This window comes from Micromys minutus (genome assembly GCF_963924665.1).
Source record: "Micromys minutus genome assembly, chromosome: 1".
Taxonomy (NCBI): domain Eukaryota; kingdom Metazoa; phylum Chordata; class Mammalia; order Rodentia; family Muridae; genus Micromys; species Micromys minutus.
Window position 1 is genome coordinate 162,286,559 of NC_137969.1, and position 21,233 is coordinate 162,307,791.

Below are 21,233 nucleotides of genomic sequence, written 5' to 3' on the forward strand. Positions count from 1 at the left end.
CAGTAATATAGGCAACTGGCTAACCAGGACATTTCTATGTTAATGCTGTTTATTTGATTGGCGTGTTCCTTGTGATTTGGAATGAACTTCAAGGTGTCAAATGAGTAAAGAGATGAAAAATATTGTGTGACCATTCCTGTGGGTATGTGTGCCTCTGTGTGTACAAATTTGTTTTGTGCATAAAAGATGCTGTCTGAAGGGTGCAAAAGGTAAGACAGGGTGTTCCTCTGGGAAGGCTTGTGAGGTGGACCTTTTAAATTTGACACTCTTTCAAAACACTTCAAAATAATGAGAACTAATACCTAAGTGAATGAGGCAGTTGTACCAGATTCTGGCCTGTGATGGTGTGAAGTGACTTCCATTCCATTACCCCCATCCCTACGCTCACCCCTGCCCAGGACTGACGTAGTTCTTCGCTGTGCTCTTGTATGCCGAGAACTTGTCACTATCAGCTATCCTAGTGTATCATAACCATGTCTGTCTGCTCTACTGGACCACACACAACTCCAGGGAAAGTTTCCTGCCTCTAATAGGCCTTTGGCATGTGATGGGCATGAATTCATGCTGATGGATTCACGGGAATACATTATGCAGAAGAACAAAGTCTGTCTTCTAGAAACCCATGGGCCCATAGTGTGAGAAGCATCATGTATGAACATTCCAGTGACTGCAGCCTGCATTTGACAAAGATGCTGTACTCTGGACGGGGGTGGAGAGGTACCTGACATGGTTTGAATCTGAAATTCCCTGAGGCTCAAGTGTTTAGTCAGATGGTTCTCGGCTGTTGATGCTACCTGTTAAAGCTGTGGAATCTTTAGGTGTTGGGTTGTCAAGGTAAATATTAAAAAGGTAACCTTTTATCCTGCACTAGTGCCAGCACCCTTAGGGTCACATGGTACATGCAGACCTGGCTGCTACTCTGTCACATCATCTTCAGGCCGCCCTTCCCAGGCAGTCCACTCTGCCCACCTGAGCTGCTTCTGTCTCAGGTGGTCCACGATCACCCCAGCGTGTTGTTTTTCCTCACTTTCCCTTGGCAGGTTGTTGCCAAACCTTGCACACACACGTCCCAACTCTGGCAGGCTTTGTGCATCCCACCACAACACCCTCTTTGAACTCAATTAAGTCGCCACGTCAAAGAAGACACCAAAATACTCTGATCCAATTGGTATGATAAAAATTTGCCCACCTGGATAAGTCAAATGATCCTTTACAATTCCATCCCTTATAAAATATTCATAACAACCTTATCCATACAGAGATGCACAGAGAGAAACATCTACATCTGCTTCCATGTTGCCTCTTCTAGAATCTCCTGCTTTCTCCTTCTTTTCTGCCTTACCAAAACTTTATTCCCACCTCACTCTTTACTGTCCAATCATGTATCACCTTGACATCAACCTACATCAGGTCCTAGCTGGAGGAAGGTAGTTGCTGAGGGCTGAACCTCTTATGGCCTATAGCCCAGTCTCAGTTCTGGTCCAAAGCCATCCAATTCTTGATCTACCGAGAATGTGAGACAGTAGCATTATGTTCCTGCCACCAAAGCTAAGAGCTATTTCCCAGCACCCAGCCTTCCCTGTTATGATGGATTGTTTCTCCCGAAACCGTGAGTTGAAATAATTCTCTCCTCCCTACTGAAAGTAACTAAAACAATATCCTTGAGCCGAGATAGCATCGCAGGTAGGAGGTGTTGTCCGAGCATCCCAAAAGGTGGCAGTTGGTAAGGATGAAGCATAAAGGTTGCAACACAGGGAATCCTGCATGATAAGGCAGGGAAAATAGGGGAAACACAGACTTGCCTAGGCAGGATTCACTTCTCCCTGAGGCAGGTGAGAAGGGCATGACCTTTATCTACTGAAACACAGGCCTTAGCATCAGAATCCTTCTGGGAAGTCTCACTGGCACCGGAGCCTAACCTTCAGCTGCTTGGTCAACACACAAAGATGGAACCCGGCAGCCAGCCTGTACCCCTGCATCATTCTCTAGCTCAAAGACACTTTCAACTAGTGCAGAGGGGGAAAAATGCCCCGGTCCTACCCAGTCTTCTAAGGAAGGTTTTACTTGGGAGCTCCACATTCATTGCTGTAGTCCAGTGGTTTTCAACCTGCGGGGGTCACATATCAGATATTTACATTACGATCCATAAGAGGAGCAACATTAGAGTTCGGGAGTAGCAATGAGATAATTTTATGGTTGGGTCACCACAGCTTTAAAGGGTCATTGGGAAGGTTGAGAACCACTGTCCTAGCATGAGTGGCTCAAGGGGCTCCACAGGATTCTTGGTCCCTGTTATAAGAGACCAGAGCAATCATGTTTAACATCTGGATGTGCTGTAGCCCTACTGTGAAACTAACTCAGTGACAAGAACACTGGGCTTATAGCATTAAATCCTGATAAACAAACTGGATATATTATGTAGGAGCTTAAGAAGTGTAAAGTATCAGAGAGAGGACTGTTTTTCAAGTCCTTGAGTACTGTTGACTCGGGGTTCTGTTTGTTTATTTTACCACCCCGGTTGTGCTAATAACAACAGAGCCTCCTTCCTTACACCCACCCCCTGCAGTTCACACAGAGCTGGCTGCTGGAGAAGTAGGTAAACATCTCAGAGCTAGCCAATCAGAGAGCTCTGTATCTCTAGTCATAAGGATTGTTCAGAACTGGGCACATGCCTTCACACTGGGCCAATCAGAGTCCTCTAAGGCTTTTCTGGTGAGCTCTTGAGGAGGTTTCATGCTAAATTAGTTTGGTCTCTGATCTGGTACGAACATACTTGGGAAACAGAAATAGATACAGACTGCTGTAGACTTTTCTCTGGCCTCTAATCCAGTGCTACCTGTGAAACCAGGTCAACTTAAGTTCCACCAGTAGATTTATCTTCATTTGCATCCTGAAAGGCCAAGCTTATTGTGCCTTTAAAAAACAAAAACAACACAAAACCAAACCAAACCCCAAAATCTTTAATTGTTTTCACTATCCCATGATTCCTTAAGGCCCAGGTGACAGCCTCCTCTTCCGAGAAGTCTGCCTGTACCAAGCTATTATGTAGAATATGCCATTTGGACTGCATTCTCTCATCCTGCTTTGTGTTTAAGATTACTAGGGGAGGAGGAGGTAGAAGTTTCTAGATACTGTGGTTCCTTCCAAGTAGCAGAGAAGCAATGTCATGCTGGTTGTGAAGGTCTATGCACTGGGGTCACTGCAAGGATAGAGACAGAGGCCGGGCGAGAGATGTGAAATGTGTTTGTGTGTGCACTCACATGCATGTGCAGGCCGAGACCGCATGCATGCCCATGTGTGTGGTAAGTGAGTGCAGGAGAACTGAGAAGAAAGGCAGGCTCTTCAGGCAGCAGGACCAGTTCAGAGACAAGTTTCTGCATGGCTGGTAAGCACCCTGGAGCCTAGGTGTGTGTGTGTGTGTGTGTGTGTGTGTGTGTGTGTGTGTGTGTGTGTGTGTGTGTGTGATGGCCCCAGCAATGCCCTCTGTATGGAGGGTGTAGTCCTGGGTTGGGACCTTCTTTACACTTACTGTCATAGCTTAGATTTGTCTTGTCACCTATAGAGACCTGGGTTTACTCATTCCTGACTCCCCAGCTTCTATACCAGTATAACTTCAGACATAGGAGTTATCAATAAAGGAATAGATGGAGAAATGGATAATAGGGTCCTGATGATGGGCTGGCTAGAGGATGCTTTCCTGCTTTGAGCGTCTCAGAAAGAAAGAGGGGAACCTTTTCTGCAGTCTAAGGTGTCGGTGCTTCCTGTCTCCTCTCTCTTTTCCCCTCACCCTGTTGCCCCTGCACCTGCCTCTTTTGACTCCACCTTCTTCTCCTCTGTCTCAATTTGGACATGACATCCCCAGGAAGCCTTCTCATGCACATGTTCTGAAGAGGTGTTCCTCAAGGTTTCCAACAGGTTTGTCCCACCGTTTGTGAAACTGCCATCCAGTAGAGTCTTAAATGCCAGGATGCATGTTGGCATTGTTCTTCCTTATGGAGTCCCAGAACAGGGACCTTTAAGAGTCTGTTTGGTCAATCCTTCCAGTTTTTGCCCTGCACGGTTCAGTGTGGAAAGCATATAGAGGATACACATTGTGTACCATGGGTGGTTTCTTCTTGCCATCTTGGGCTCACCCACAGCCCAGCATCACAAAGGAGGATCATGCTACCTATGACTAGCCTGGAAAAGATCAAAATCTTAAGTTCAAAGTGAATAACTATTACTTTCACACCAAGGTGAGGTTAAAAATTCATGTTGAATCATGTGAAGTTGGGGACCATGACTTGAGTTCATTTACTTCCACTGCTCAGCTGTATCTCATCAGCTACAGAGACCTGGGTTTAAATTTCTGACTCTCTCAGCTTCTATACAGGGTAGTGGGTTGCAAGACATGGGAGTTAGTGCTAAAGGGACAAATGAAGGAACGAGTATACATGGAATTTAGGTTGCATGTCCTTATCTGGTTTGCCTGTAAGATTATAATTGGGGGAGAAGGTAGAAGTTTCTAGATATTGTGAGTCCTTCCAAGTAGCAGAGGAGTTCCTGAAGTTTAGAGTGTCATGGTAGTTGTGAAGGAATGTACTCTGGGGTCACTCCTTGGGAGAGGGGAGAGAAACAGAGAGACACAGAGAGACGATTTGCACACATGCATGTACTAGCAGCCCTCCTGGTCATCTAGTCCTGAGAGGAAACAACCCACAGATTATGTGTCTATAATGCACATAATCTATATGGTGTACAGTGTGCTTGTTGCTATGTTCTGGTGTTCAGCAGGTTTCATACATCTTAAATACACTTTGGATCATGATATTTTTAACTTACAATGGATTTGTGGAGATGTAATCCTCTTGTAACTTGAGAAGAGTCTGTACACTCTACATCCTTCCTCGGTGTCTCAGGAGTGGATTCACACTAACTTGGGGAGCCATCCACACTCAGTTGTGTTTTAAGGGTCACTGGGATGCTTTCTATTCTGAACTCCAATGTGTGTTTCTGCTGGTTATCAAGACTGGAAAGACCAGGTTGGGGTGGGGACAGAAATGGAAAGTTGCGCTTTATCAGTGCTAATCTTGAAAACCTGATACATAGTCAAAGGGAGGTGGCATGTTGATGTGAGCCTTTATCTCAGTAGAGAAATCAGAAAGGAAGACACAAGTGTAGGAGGTAACAAGTAGGGTGGCTCTGAGAGGCGTGGTGACATCATTTAGGTGGAGGACTCTGGAGGAGGACTGAACCTCTGTGACCGAGGGCTGACATATAGATTGGGCCCAAACATGAGCCTGAGATATGGGAAGGAGGGATGGAAGGAGAGATAGAGAGAGACACAGAGAGAGAGAGACAGAGAAGAGGAGAGAAGAGAGGAGAGGAGAAGAGGAGGAGAGGGACAGAAAGGAGAAAGGAGAACCCACCCACCGCAAGCCCAAGAAACATTCTGAAGCCCAGAGATCATTCAAGTGAAAAGACTTTGGCAGCCATTAAATGCTACCAGCAAATTGAACAGGAAACTGTCATGTCTCTAACGACATGAGGAACTTTGGAGACCTTGTCTAGAACATTTGAGTGTGGTGCTGACAATAGATGGCTAACCGTGGTGGGCATGGGGAGAGAAGACATGGTAGTTGTGCACTGCACAGTGAGGTTATATTTAGTGAGAGTGGTCCTAAAAGATAATAATAAAGTTGAAAAGTCCCATCACCTAGTATTGTACCTTTTCTTTACTTAGAGATACTCAGACACACAGTTATGTCCCACTGTGTTATAGTTGTCTACAGTATTTCCTATGGTAACATGCTTTCCAGGTGTATAGCAACGGGCTAAGCCATCCTCTCTAATCTACTATAGGTGTGTAAGAGGATATAGCATCTAGGTTGTGTAAGCACACCCTAGGACATTCGCACAATGACAACGTGGCCCAACAATGCACTTCTTCGAATGTATTCTCAACCTTAGTGACATACAACCACGTGCAGACCTTGTGGAGAAACTGCCATGGTACAGAGCCTGCTGGAGAACAAAGGACCCTTGGTAGAGGCACTCTTCCTTAATTGTAAGGGATGGCCACCCCTAAAGCAGGCATGGCTATGGAAAAGCTCCTGGAGACAAGGGTGAGTGTGGCACAAGGCTGATGATTCATGAGAGACAGATTGTTCAAGCAAGAGGGAAGGTTTCTGCTCATTGACAGACTGGTGTCAGGTGGAAACTCAGGTTGGCGGGGCAGACGCAGATTAATCATTGATTACATCAATCCAGTGAAAGGACTCCATGTGATATGTTATGCTTTTTAATGTAACTTCATATTAGCAAAGGGGAAGTGACGTTTGAGGGGAGAGAAGGAATGTAGAGGGATGGAGGGAGGCCATCCCTAAAAGACTCAGTGAGATAAAGTCGGTCAGCATGTTCTGCGTTTCTTCCCCAACTGCTTTCAGTCCTTTGGTTTGAAGGTGGCTAAGAGATAAGGCCATTGGGGAACTAGAGCCTGGGCCTAACTACTGGATCTTCTCTGTAGGCTTGTAGGAACCCAGTGCTTTCTGGCTCAACCATAAACAGCAACAATCATGGTCTTTGCTAGTCTTGGACCTTGGCAGACCCTTAGTATGTCTGCAGCTTGAGGAACCAGGGGTGGGGTCACATGCTCAGAGTCTCAGGGGGCATTTTTCATTGGCTCTTCACACCTCCCTGCAGAATGACACAGAGCATGAACTTCTACACGGCAGAGAAAGGAACACAAAGATCTCTGTGGGACTGCGGCTCTAACCCCAACCCCAACATGCTTGAAAAACAAGCAGACTCTCCTAGGACATAGCCTAGCCAAAAACAAACTTCCGAGAAGGCGGTTTATTGGGGTGCATGTGTAGGTCTATCTCCCTCATCATCAGGTACCCACTTGCTTACAGAGAAAGGACTTGTTCATCTTCATCTTAGTCATCCATCTATCCCTGCACAACAGCTGCCCTTTCCACAGCTTACTCATCCTTCCTGGAGAAGTCTAGCATAGTGCCTTGCACATGCAGGTGCTTCATTAATTCTCATTGAATAAACAAATGGATAGAGCAAGGCAGCTATTCACTCAAGAAAGAGAGCCTCCACCTCCTCTGTAACCAGGTTGTGACAGTTCAGTGACGCAAGTAGTTCCTGACCCAAAGCTGGTCATCGCTGGCCCAGTAAGGCTTCCTTCCTTTGTGTAGCCAGACTCCTGAGGGCCTGCTGACGGGGAGGTCTACTGGCCAGACATGTGGGGAAGGGCTCACTCCTTCCACGAGGCTACCAGTTCTGGGGTGCATAGAAGAGAGCTGATAAGCGTTTCCCCCACAAATTTCTGACCTGGTTGTAAGTATTCATGCACACGTGTATGCATGATTTCATATGTACAAGGAAGCTTATATGGTGCCTCTGTTCGTGTGGACAACACATGTGCACACAGCCTGCTTTTCACCTGAGGAGAGATTAGCTACCCTACCCCATTTCTGCTCCTCTTTCTGGTCCTGGTGCTTCTGCTCCTGGAAGTCTGAGAAGCTGATAGAGAGCTCTCATCGAGACATACCATACTTGCTGCAGTGAGGCCTGGAGCTTAGTAAGAGGCTGAGGTAACCAAAGGTCTGGGAAGCAGACTAGGGCAAAGCAAATGTTTCAAGCTGCTGAACAGAGAGGTCCAAGGTGCCCTGGTGCTTAAAATCCCCATGGCCTGCCTTCAGTTGTCAAGGAAGGAGCTACTAGAGGAGAGAGGGGCAAGCCTGTGCCAAAAGTGAGGACTGAGAGAGGAGCTTGCCCTTGCCCAACAGAGCTATCTAGGTTCAAGACAGTAGCTACTGAGGACTTAGAGACAAGCAAGGAGTCTATGATCAAGCTTGGTGGCTTCTTGGCTGTTTTACGCCTCCTGGGTCTTCAATAACAATAGCCTGGACCCTTGAACATCAGAACTCTGTCTGTTCACACTCCTAGAGGCTGGAGGACTGTGATGAAGGCATCGGGGCAATTTCTTCTGAGGACACTCTTCTAGATGGCCATCGTCACACTGTGTCCTCACGTGGCCTCTCCCCTGCTTGCATGGAAGGCAGTGAAGTGGAATTAAGGTCCCTATCTAATGCTGTTATTTTTAGTGTGACCATCTCTTTATACAGCCCGACTTAGAAGATAACCCTATTCCCAGGCACTAGAGGACCGGGGATTCAACACACAACACTCTGGGGATGACACTGTTTAGTAAGTAACAGTGACCATGGGATCATTGTCCTGTGATTGTGACTTGTGTAATAGAGCTGCTCCGCCATATTATATTGAGCTGTCAACAGTGTATGAGCTTCTCCCATAGATATGTGCTTATATATGCACATTTCTGTCTGTCTGTCTGTCTGTATGTATGTCTATGTTTGTATGTATTTAGGTCCATATGTGTACTTGCATACATGTATGCTCATGTACATATAAGAATGTGTATGTGTATGGAGAAGTGTGCATATATGTGTGCATGGCACATGTGCATAGCAGCCTGCTCTATGCCTGCCAGGTTGATTTGCCTGATTTCCCCTGGAGAGAAGGACAGGCCAGGCTGAGAACATTTTGGGGTTGAAATGAAGGAGCCGTTCAGATTCATAGCAGGCTAGAGGCAGCACCAGAATGATTTTATTCTGTGTCCTCTGTCCCCGACTGTCTATGATTCTGGGCTTCCCGGTCAAGTTGCACTGCAGAAGTCTTGCTGCTCAGATGTTAGAGTCCCCTGTAGCCACACATCTTCTCTTCCTGTACCATGTGGGAGGGAAAAATGGCTGCTCTGTGAAGGTGATGTGATTCTCTGCCGCCGCTGAGGATCGTAGCTCATCACAATATCCTACTTGCCATGACTCACTCAGTTACCAGGCTCTAACAAGTGAACCAATTTGTCCAATGTCTGACAGGTCCTGGTGCTGTGGGGGGCAGGGTTCAGTCCCTGAAGTGCCTCCCTAAGGCCCCCTGACCCCCCCAGCAGTCCCCTCTAGCTAGACCTAGACTTCATGCTGACTCCCTCCACCAGAGATACCTATGGCCTTTGCTCCTCACCCTAGTTGTATCTGCTTTGAACTGGCCCTGCCTGGTTTTAGCAGGAGGTGAATCTTGACTGAGGCCTCATTTGGGTTGCCAGTTGGAATGCTCCACCTTAATGTTTCTAAGGTGGTTTGATGTGCCTGGCCACACAGCCATGGCAGCATGGAAGCCCTGGGGGCAAGTCTTCCTTTTTGTCAGCCATGGCAGGTGAGGAAACATTAGGGATATTTCCTGCTCTCTCTCCATCCTGGCCACAGAGGCCCTGTTGTCCCGGCCTCAGTACAGCCAGGTGGCCTGGACCTCTTGGAATCTCCTTACGTAGCCTCAACACTTAGGCCTGTTCTTGACCCAACCTCCAGCAGAAGCTAAGAAATGGTGACCTAAGGGCCATACATGCCCGAGCTGGACAGTCTCCTCCAGAAACCTTCTGTCCTTTCACTGGCTGCTCATAATAGTCCTGTCACCAAGCCAGGAGTGTGTCTTTGCTACAGCACCTGGGAGGAGGCAGACACACTAATGCACCTGTATTTGATGAATGAATAAATGGGTCTCCAGACAATTCATGTCCTGTTCCCCAGACGTGAGGTTATCTTCAAAAGACTTGTTATTCAGCTCCTGGGTGCAGGTGGTGGTGAGGGCTCCCTCCTCTGTTTACCAGAAGCCCGCAAGAGCCTGCAGAGAGCAGAGGAGGCTTCAGTTCTGTAGGTCCACTGCTGTGAGTCTGGGTCCTTTCAGTGAGTTGACCCAAGCCCTCCCTGCAGGGAACTGAAATTGATTATTTCCCCTCAGACTAAACCTGAGGCACTTCAGGCTTGAGGCTGGCAGGGCGGTGAGAGGCTATGCTGAATCTGGCTGGCCTCCAACAGGAGAGGCATGGGAATGTGGCCTTTTGGCCCCTGAGGGCTGCCTACGGGAGTAGGCGGGACAGCTACCCAGAGCTAAACCTTAGTCTGGCCTCTGACTGACACTCCTGGACAAACCCAGCCTTGGTGGTCCCTGAGGAGCCATTTCTTCTTCATCTTCCCTCTCTACCTGGGTTTTCTGTCCATATGCCTCATTGGTTGAGAGAGCCTTCAGAAAGCCCCCAGGATTCCCTTGATCCTGTGAAGACACAGACTGGCAAAGTGGAGCTCCCTACCTGAGTTCACTGCCCTGTTCCCAAGTGCAGTGACACTTGCCTTGGTTGGAGATGATGTCATCTTTGTGTGTCTTTCCATCCGTGCATCTCATAATCCCCATGTTTCACCGTGCTGCTTCCTGGGGAGGCTAGTGAGTTCCCTAGGGTGGAGCCTATCAAAGGCCATGAACATGGGAGACGAGGGTCATGTCCAAGGCCGTGAGAAGAACTGCTGCCCTGCAAGTGACAGCCCTGTTCTGCAGGAAATTCCTAGTCTGGCCTGGTCCTGCAGAGCCCGAGGGGACAGGAAACCTGCCTTTCCTGCCCCGTACTCCCACCCTGTTGCCAGGGGAAAGGCGGGCACTCTGACACAGTGCCCTGGGGTTGAGTTCTAGAAAAACAAGCCAGCCATTGGCCCACCCAGCTCCACATCATGTTCCTTCCCCTCTCTCTGCTATAGGGGACCGTGGTAGGACATCATAATGAGCCTTGGGCTTAAGTCATGCCTCTAGCCTTCCTGAGACATGTGGTAAAGCCATTTTCCACATAAGCCCAGGGCTCCCAGTACCTGCCCTGATCAGGTAGTTAAGAGAACCCAAGAGAAGATGCAGGCACAGCTCCTCCAATGGGATGCTTTCCCCATCTTGGGTACCCTAACCCCATCCCATTCCTGTGAAACCTGAGTGCAAGTTGGACCCTGACCCGACTCTGAGTAGGGTGTGGACTCTCAGGACTTGCTCTCATCTCCTGCCCCTGCTTTTCTTGCAGCTTTGTGTTGGTTTCAGCCCCATGGGAAGGGTCTGTCTTCCTTTCTCTCCATGGGGCCCATTTGTCCTTTCCCTGTTGCTCCATCCTAGACAACAAAAGTTTGCTTGCTGCACTTCCTCAGACTATCCCTTGCCCCCAGATGGTGACTGCTGTCAAGGAGATACAGTGTTGGTCTCATCTGACAGCCCACAGCCATCAGTGAGGTCCTCATGAGCCATTTCCCACACTCTGGGCCTGGTCAAGACAACCACAGTGTCCAGGTCTCTGAGGAAGCCAGGCAGTGTCGTCGGCATCGTGATGATGTTCATATACTGCACACTGAGTGTGTCGCACCCACAGTCTCAGTCTTCACAGTCACAAACAGGTAGCTGGTATTATCCACACTCACGGAAAAGGAAACTGAAAAGCTGAGGGTGACCTTCCCAAGGTCACATGGCTGTTTAGTGTCAGGGGAGAAACTTGGCCCTAAGGTTTATGTACTTTCTACTGTATAACAAAAGGCGTTTCCAGAAAGATGAAGGAGAGGAGTGGCCTCAGACACAGACATAAGGACACTTCAGGCAGAACGGTCACAGTAGCTGGAAGGTGGGTCTTCAGATATATCTTTGGATTTTTCCTCCTTTGAACATTTAGTACCTGGTTTCCATCTACCCAGGGAAACATGCAGCTTCAGCTGCCCCACTCCCACCCCGAGGGAGACCCTCTTGCTTGCTAGCCCTCTCTACACCCTCCAAACTAAAGCAAAGTTAGAATAGAGACTGGGTTCCTTTGCAGACCCAGAGCCACACACCATGGCCCAGGATCCAACAAACCACGGCGTGGTGTCTAACCCAGAGTCTGCCAGCAGACGGTCTAGATTCATAGTGTTACCAACACTGTCTAGGGCAATAAAACTATCGACTATTTGGCTTCCCTCAAGCTCAGTTTTCTCACTTGGTCATATCGGTTACTTTAAAGATTATATACAAATACTTGAAAAAAATCTTCCTAGTAAGCTTGGCATATCACACAAAGCTTGGTGAATCTCCATAGTCCGGCATAAGGTGGCAAGGGGTTGGTATTTCCCTGAGCCTGGCAGTACTTTGGGGAATCATTCATCTAGGCATTTAGAAAGCTTCAAGGTCTCGTTTCTGTCCTGCAGTATGAGGGCCTGAGGGTAAATATGGGAGAGCAGGTGACATTCAGGTAGAGGAAACTTGGAAGGTCAGAAGGCATCCTGTAACAAGTCCAGGGGCAAGAAAGGAAGATCATAAGAAATATAGACTGACACCCAGGACAGATGCAAGAGCCCTCTCCTGGGACCCCTCTCCTGGGACCCATTCTCACTGTAACTTTACTCTACGGCCCCCAGAACAGAAATGGCTCCTACAAGTGTGAACCCCAAGGCACTGTGGAACCACTCTGTGGCTATTGCAGAAGACCACTGCCCAGGTAAGGACCCTGAAGGACTCACGAGGACTCTGGGCGAGCAGGCCGTGTTTCTCAGAGGAAGGAGCAAGGACCAGGAGGTGAGAGAGGCTGGAAAAAAAGCCAGAAAGAAGAAAGTGGCTATAGGGAAATTGGGATAACATGCTGCACTGAGTTTTAAGAACTAACTCTTACAGGGCCTGCTAGACTGACTTGTGATCAGAACTGGAGACCCCAGCTTGTCTGGAGGCTGAAGAGAGAAGCCAGGGTAAGGGGTGGGAAGGAGTCAGACCCAGTGTATTTATGCTGCCCGGGAGGAAGATTCTTAGCTGGTTTTACTGGGTTGTTGGGGCTGCAAGGCTTGGGAATGAGACTTCAGGAGAAAGACTAGCTCAGTGGTTCTCAAGCTTCTTAATGCTGTGACCTTTTAGTATAGTTCTTCATATTGTGGTGACCCTCCTCCCATAACGTTATTTTGCTGCTACTTTATAACTGTAATTTTGCTACTGTTTCGAATTAGGATATAAATATCTGATATGCAACTCCTGTGGGCTCACAACCCACAGGTTGAGAACCAGTGGACTAGCAGCAGAAGGTCCCTTCCTCAGGCTTGGGCTGGGCTGTCTCAAGGACTCTTAAGGCAAACTCACCTCTAGTTTTTATCTATAGAAAAGAGGCTACTAAAAGGAAGATTAAAAAGCTGTGTGCTTCTGGACAAGGTGAAGATTTCAGGCCAATAGCCCAGTCCGCAGGTAACTTGGCATCTCCAAACACACGCCCTGTGGCTTTGCTGGCCACAGCAGGGGAGCAAATTACATGTTATTGGGACAGTCTGAGTGATGAAGTCACTGCAGCCCTCATCTTCTTTATTTCAGTAATAATTTGGCCAAACAGTCAATTGTGTCGCCAATCAAGTCTCTTGTGGCAGGTTCCCCAAAAGGAACTACTGTCAGACATGTCTATAGGGAGGGGTCTTTGTCATCCATCATCTTAGTTTGCCATTTGTCACCGTCTTAGTTAGGCTTACTATTGCTATCATGAGACACCATGTCCAAAAGAAAGTTAGGGAGGGCTGGGTTTATTTGGCTTACACTTTCACATTGTAATCCATCACTGAAGGAAGTCAGGAGAGGAACTCAGATAGGTTAGGGACTTGGAGGCAGGAGCTAATGCAGAGGCTATGGAGGGGTGCTACTCACAGGCTTGCTCCCATGATTTTCTTAGCCTCCTTTTTTATAGAACCCAGGACCACCAGCCCAGTGATGGCACCACCCACAATGGGCTGGGCCCTTTCCCACTGATCACTGATTAAGGTAATGCCCTACAGGCTTGCTCATAGCCCCAGTTTACAAAGGCATTTTTTAGATTCAGGCTCCCTCCTCTCTAATGACTCTAGAGCTTGTGTCAAGAAGATGGAAAACTCCCCGGTATAGTTAACTTTTCCTTCTAGGTGGGAAGTTCTTCCGGGATAACCTGATTGTATATCGGGCTGCGTATTCAAATTGACACTGCATTTCGAATTCCAGTGCATTTACACTGTAATCCATCTCGTGTGTCTCCTCTATGTTTCCTACTGGGTGGTGGTCTTTATCCCCTCTCCCACTGGAGAAATGACACATGACTTCTGAAGCTCGATCAGAAGAAAGACCCCTGCCTTCGAACTCCTGAACTCCACTTGCCTCCTCTCCTTCTGTTTGTGGGATCAGATGCCATGCTCTGAGGAAGCCAAGGTTGTGTGAGGAGCCACAGTTGGGTGTTCTGGCTCCTCTCTAGGTCTTCACTGACCACCAGCCGTCAGGATGTGGATGAAGACACTTTCTGGATGTCTTCTGCCCCAACACTTATCTGTGAGTGCCCTGAGTGAGAACGGTGTGTCTGCACTCTACAATCCTTAGACCTGTGTGCAGGGTAAAGGTGATGCTTATTAGCTGACAGCCCTGAACAGCAACAGTTCACACTCCTTGCCTGTGTTATTAAACCTGGAAGCTCATTCCTCCCAAGTGTTTCGTCTCAAACTCTCAAAGTTTCTAACATCTGGACGTTGCCCCCCACTTCCCTCCCATGCTGGCCTCAAACTCCTCTCTATACAACCAAGGGTGATCTTGAACTTCTGATCTTCTGGCCTCCCAATGCCAGGGTTACCAGGCATGTGTATTCATGCCTGGTTTGTGCAGTGCTGGGAATCAAACCCAGGGCACGGTGCATGCTTGCCGAAGACTCTGCCAATTGAGCTGCTACCCTGACCCTTGAGCAGATTGAAATTGGGAATCCCAGTTGTCAAAAGCTTTGTGGCAGTCTAAGACTTCCAAGACAGGCAGTTATGTAGCAGAAGGCTCCCGACTCCTCAGTGTCAGGCACACACTGTCCCAACTCTGCCACCTTCTGGTGCTGTGTCCTTGGATCAGTCACTTTATGCTCCTGTGCTTCAGGAGCTCAAGTTAGACAGCAAGCAGACAAGGAACATCCACTCTGCTGATTGGTGTGACTCTCGAGAGTCTTTATAACTAGTGTTATTGGGAAGTAAGGGTTTCAGGCAGCTTACAAAGATGATACGTAGAAACTGCCTTCTGTCAAGAATTACTTGTCAAATATCCACTCATTTCTGGGCACTACCAAATGTCACTTGTACATACTAGTTCATTTGATGATCATCATTGTGACTTAATACATCACTATGGGGGCTGGCAGGGCTCAGGAGGCAGAGACTCTTGTGGCCAAGCCTGGAGACCTGAGTTTGAGTCTAGGAAGCCACAAAATGAAATGAGGGGTGTGAGATGTCCTTTGTCTTCTACACATGCACTATGGGGTGTGCATCTCTCTCTTTCTCTCTCTCTCTCTCTCTCTCTCTCTCTCTCTCTCTCACACACACACACACACACACATACACACATACACACAAGCATGCACGTACCCACAGAAATAAAATTTTATTTATTTAATCACTTGTGATCCACATTTTAAATCACTCTCTCTAGATTACACAACTAGCAAAAGCAGAGATGGAATTTGAACCCAGGAAAGTTTATTCCCTGTGCCACACTGACTCTGGGTAAACATTTAACTCTTGAGTTCTGGGTGCCCATGGCAGGAGTGCGCAGCCCAGCCCTTCCCTGACGAGATCAGTGGCTGCTAGCAGTGACACAGGCCGATGAGAAAACAGGATAGACGCCATGCTCGCTCGTCTGCTAGTCCAAATCAGCCTGGGCAGAGGTAGCCATGTGGTGTTAATAGACAGCAAGACACTTGACATTAACCCCTGATCTTTGCCTGACCCCCAGTGCATCATCTGCCTTCATCCCTAAAGGGCTAACAACATGCGCAACCTCCTATATGAGAGCGCACGCAGAGAGGGCATTTTGGGAAACAGAAATAAATGCTTCAGTTTTCTATTTATTCCTTTAAATAATTTTGTAGCTGTTTGAGACAGACATTTATTTACAAAGACTAAAGTACTTCTCCTTTTTAAATGCTTGCTTATGTGTTTGGTGTGTGTATGTGGGAGCATTTGTGTCACTGTGCATGTGTGGAGGTCAGAAGACAATTTTCAGGACCAGGCAGGTCTCAGGGATCAAGTCGGGTTGTCAGGTATCTTGACTCTCTGAGTCATTACTCAGGCCCTTCTTTCTCCTCTTTATATATGTATTTTAAAAAATTTATTTATTCTATATATGTGAGTACACTGTAGCTGTCTGCAGACACACCAGAAGAGGGCATCCGATCTCATTACAGATGGTTGTGAGCCACCATGTGGTTGCTGGGATTTGAACTCAGGACCTCTGGAAGAGCAGCCAGTGCTCTTAACTGCTGAGCCATCTCTCTAGCCCACCTAATAGCTTTTATTTTTAAGCAACATTTAAATTTTTTTCTTCATGATATGGGGTTAGCATCTACCTCTATTTCATTCTTTATTCTATTGGCTTGCAAAACGATGATAGATTTCAGAGCTCTGCCCTGTCGAGGTGTGGTCTTGTCCCCATGTGGGACAGCTACTGAGATTTTCAGGTCCTCAATATAGGGCTACAGAGATGAGCAGTCCCATGCACCGCTAAGGTGGGCAGCTGTCACCTGTAGGGTGCTCTCAGGTTATTGGCCTCAAGGAGTTGAACACCTCCTTGGTTTGTCTCCCTACTCTACTTCGAACTGACAATGAAGATGTAGTATTTGTTAGAAGTGTTTGCAAAGGCAGGGATTCCTGCATCTGAAAGGGGAGAATGTGGCTTGGGTGAAATGCCCCGTGTTTGTGACATCTGTAGGTAGCTCCCTCCGCTGGCTTCAGTGACTACAGATGAGAGGCAGCAGAGGTGAGTGACCCAAGGTGTGTATCTTCGTTTGCTTTTCTTTTTTTAATGTATCTCTTTCTCTCCCTTCCTATTATTAGCATTTGTTGCCTTTCCTGAAACTTCTGGTGGTACAAAGCTGTAGTGCAGCTTTCAAGAAGTGGACACCAGAGGAACATGAATTCAAGGCCAGCCTGGGCTACAAAGAGACCTGTCTCAAAACCACGAAAGTATTCTAGAGAGATGGCTCAACGTTTGAGAGCATTTGTTACTCTTGCAGAGGAGCTGAGGTCAATTCCCAGCATCCACATGGTAATTCACAACCACCCATACATAACCTTAGTTCTAGGGGATCTGATGCCCTCTTCTGACTTTTGTGGGCACCAAGTATGAACATAGTGCACACACATATGTGCAAGCAGTGTGTGTGCGTGTGTGTGTGTGTGTGTGTGTGTGTGTGTGTGTGTGTGTGTAAAATGAATAAATCTAATAAAAATTGTAAAACCCCAAAGCAAAACCAAACACCTCCAAATTCCAGTAAACTCATTACCAGCTTAGGTCATTGTCAAACACTACTACTCCTGTCCCTTCACCCTCACAGCCTCTGTCCACATTTTCCTGCCCATCTTGAGGCTGCATTGGCAAACATTCTCCAAGAGTTCTAGAGAGCTTAGCAAATGACCAGGCTCTCAGTGAGGACAGTTAGAACACAAGCTGAAGCCAAGGTCAGCATCTGGCCATATGGCTGAGGAAGTGAGGCCCATATATAGGACCAGCTAAGGACACAGCCAGAGTGACAAGGCATAGACAGTTTAGTGTGAGCTAGGTTGCAGTTTATAACAAGATGCTGGTAATTGTAAGGCCAGGCTCCCCTGAGAGTAATGAAGACTGGAAAGGCTGAGGCACATGGCTGGAGGCCTAAGGCTGATGGAGAAATCTTTGGTCCCTTTAAAGGGCGTGGAGATGTCTATGGGGTAGGGAGAAGAACACAAGGAGGAAAAAAGAAAACATTGGGCAGAAGGCCTGAGTGTGGAGGCAGCCTACAGGGTCCAAGTCCAGGAGGGGTTGGACCCTTAAGAGCAAGCAGGTCCTGGGAAAGCAGTGGAGAGCCTCCTAAGGGTGGACTGAACTGTCACTTGGGGGTGGTAATGACCACAACTGAACCCTTGGCATCCCTGAGGAGCTGCCCTGGCTTTTGGCAAAGAAGGCCAATTCTGAGCTCTCCAGCAGACACCCAGGCTCCCCAGGGGTTCTGACCTAGGGGTCCTGGAAACCGTTGAAAAGCCAATTAACAAAGTAAAGGGTAAACAGAAACCGGAAGCCTTTCACTCAATCACCTTGAAGTGGTTTCCAGCATATTAACTAGGAACATACACTCCCTTGCTGGCCTCAGGAACACACCAGGCAACAAAAGGAAGTTTCCTTTGCAAAGTTGCAAGGAAGGGGTGGGGAAGCACTGCAGGCACAGAGACTGATTTCCAGTGACTGCTACGCTCTCACCAAGCAAGCTGGTGTGCACGCAGATGCGCTCCAGGAAACAGGGCCCCCAGAGAGTTCGGGGAGTCCCCCCCACAACCCCCGCCCTTAACCCTGACATTGTTGGAACTAGAATCTGTGCCTAGCCTACACCCATCTTTGCATTGCCCCAGCATGCCTGGTGTCCCTGCTCTGAAGACTCACAAAGAAGCAACTGCACTCACTGGCAGGGTTGGGTTCCAGCAGTAATAATGACAGGGGCAGGAACAGTGTGGAACTCTGGTCTTTGGCCCAGAGGCCCCAGGGATTGGAGCAGGGAAGACTGTAACTAGCACTCGACTTAGACACTAGCATCTACTTGTGGTACAGCTGATTGGCCAAGGTCACACAGCTGGTGGCAGCAAAGCGTGGATTCTTTGCAGTCTTTACGCCTGTTCAAAATGACACTGAGGGGAGCCTGGGGTAAGGGGTCAGAGGATGACAATGGCGGATCTCACACTATTTTGTCAGGCAGAGATACACCTGTGCTTGGAAACCAGCCACAAGCACTTCTGGTCAGCTGGTATGTTGATCCTGCGAACCACTCCCTAGCTGGGTCCCAACTAGAAGGACCTTCGACTTGGGGACTCTGCTTCCTCCCCGCATCCCATTCAGTCCGGCAGGCCCCTCACCAGAGTTAAGTGTCCAGGTACACAGGACAGTGCTTTTGAGAAGTGGATGGCCTGGGATTCAGCCAGGCCTGGGGCAGGTGACTAGTATCTCAGAGGCAAAGCTTGAGCTGCCCGGATCAGGACCTGCCTTGCACCACCTCTGGACCACAGGAATCAGAAAACTCCAGCAAGTTTGTCTTTAAACATCATCAGGATCAGGGAATAGACCTCCTTTCCCACTGGGTACCTCTACCAGGACACGAGGCAGGAATTAAGAGATCAGATGAGTGACAGAAGCCAAATAGGACATTGGCAGCAGGGCTGGGGGTTTGGGGGGGAGGAGTGTACAGGAAGGAAGTCATCAGAGGCCCGTGAGTATGTGATTCTGGGACTTTCCAGAAGAGATGAGTAAGGATGTGTTGAGATTGGAGGGATGGATGAGGCCCCAGGGTTCAGGGCCCTGTGACAGAGCAGTTACAGCACCCCCTAAAGAGCTGAGGCCTTCCTTCCCTGGAGGATAATCTTTCTCAAACAAATAGGGGAATGAAGAAAAAAATAGCACTTCTCTTCCCAGAGGTATTTGAGATGTGCAAGGAAATGCCCAAACATGAGCGGGCTCTAGTGGGCTCAAGAATACATCACTGAAGATGAAATACTTTTTCTTTTTCAGGACAGGGTTTCTCTGTGTGGCCCTGGCTGTCCTAGAACTTGCTCTACAGACCAGGCAAGTCTCAAACTTACAGAGATCCTCCTGCCTCTGCCTTCCAGGTGCTAGGACTAAAGGCCTGCACCACTGCCACCCTGCGAGGCCTAACACACGTAAAGTTGGATATACGGTGGGAAGGAAGATGCAATATCTCTTTGTATTTGTCAGTTTTCACAGGAGTGTCCTCTTTCAGTTCAGCGAAGTAGCTGCTTCAGAATGTGTCCCCACATCCGGGGCCATTGGTCCCCTGCTGTGTCCAAGCCCTGGGAAGAGTTTTGATAGCAACAGATATACTTGGTGGCATTCTATAGAAGTCACTGCGGCTCCTCCAGTGGAGGCCAGGAGACAGCAAGGAAAAGAAATGGTCTGGAGACTGCTGTCACCCCTAGGAAGAGAGCAGTTAGTCTGAGACCTGAGCCCCCACTTGGGTCCCCCTGGGAGTCTACGGAGCTGCCCCGCACCCCCAAGGAGTCTCAGATTTACTGGAGCGAAGCATCAGTTTCTGGACATGATAGAGCTCATGGACGCCCAGCAGCTGTGGTTGCCTGTATAAGACCTGCACGAAACCACACTGTTCAGCATGATGTGGAGCAGAAGGGGTTCGCGAGCCCCCATACATGATACTGGGAGCTGGAGAGATGGCTCAGCAGTTAAGAGTACTTGTTGCTCTTGCAGAGGACCTGGATTTGGTTCCTAGTATACACATGGCGGTTGACAACCCACCATAAGTCCAGTTTTAGGGGATCAGTGCCCTCTGCTGAACTCCACAAGTACCAGGACACACACAGGCAAAAATTCTTTACATTAAAAAAAAAAAAAAAAAAAAAGGTAAGTTATGCTGTTGACTTGGGCTAAGATGGCAGAGAATAAAGGCACAGCATAACTAAAACAGAGTCTGGGCCTGTCACCAAGTCAGTGTCTTGCTATGAGGACTGCACCCAGGTAGGTCACAGCTGACTGTGGGAAAGAAGGTATTCTTGGGTGAAGCTTACAGACATCAGGCGATGCCCAGTGCAGTTCACAGGGCAAGGGAGCTGGCACCCAGGACCTACCAGAGGTGTTTTGTGTTCAAGGGTGGTGGGGGCTGGGTTGGGGACAAGATTGCTTTTGGATACAGTCCAGATACAAGCCTCCGTGTATTAGCAGAGAACTGTTGTCCCAACTTCTGTTGATGGGTCAAAAAGATCTCAAATTGGCAACAGAGCTGATGGACCAGAACAAAGGAAAGTTCTGAAAAGCTGAAAGGTATTTGACCAGCAAGAGGTGGCTGAGATGTTGCCCACAAACAGTCTCGTCTGTCTGATGGACATCAAGGGACAGAGAGAAGCTGTTTATGGACATCTCTTTCTTTTTTCCCCCTGAACACAGAGCCAGCTAGGTTCTTTAGTTGGCGAAAGATGTGAGACTTCAAACACCAAGTCTCCTAATCAATATCACCTAAAAATATTTTCAAGGCTGTGAAAATGGCACCTGCTCATCAGGCTAAGAGCTTGCAATGCAAGTCAAGGATTCAAGTTTGGGACTGCAGCTCCCAAGTGAAAAGACCAGGGTGTGGCCATTTGTGTCTGCAATTTCAGCACTTGGAGCGAGCAGAAGGCAGAAGGATCTAGGTGAGTGGGGCAGCTCACCGGCCAGCCTGCCCAGCCAATCAACACGTTGCAGTTTCCGTGGAAGAGCTGGCCCCTAAATAATCTTAAATAAATAAAATATGGGAAGCAACGCAGCATGATAATTGGATAGTGACCTCTGACCTACTCATGCAATTGCTCCCCCAGCAGTGCACACACGAGTGCTCCCCCCTCTCGCTCTCTCGC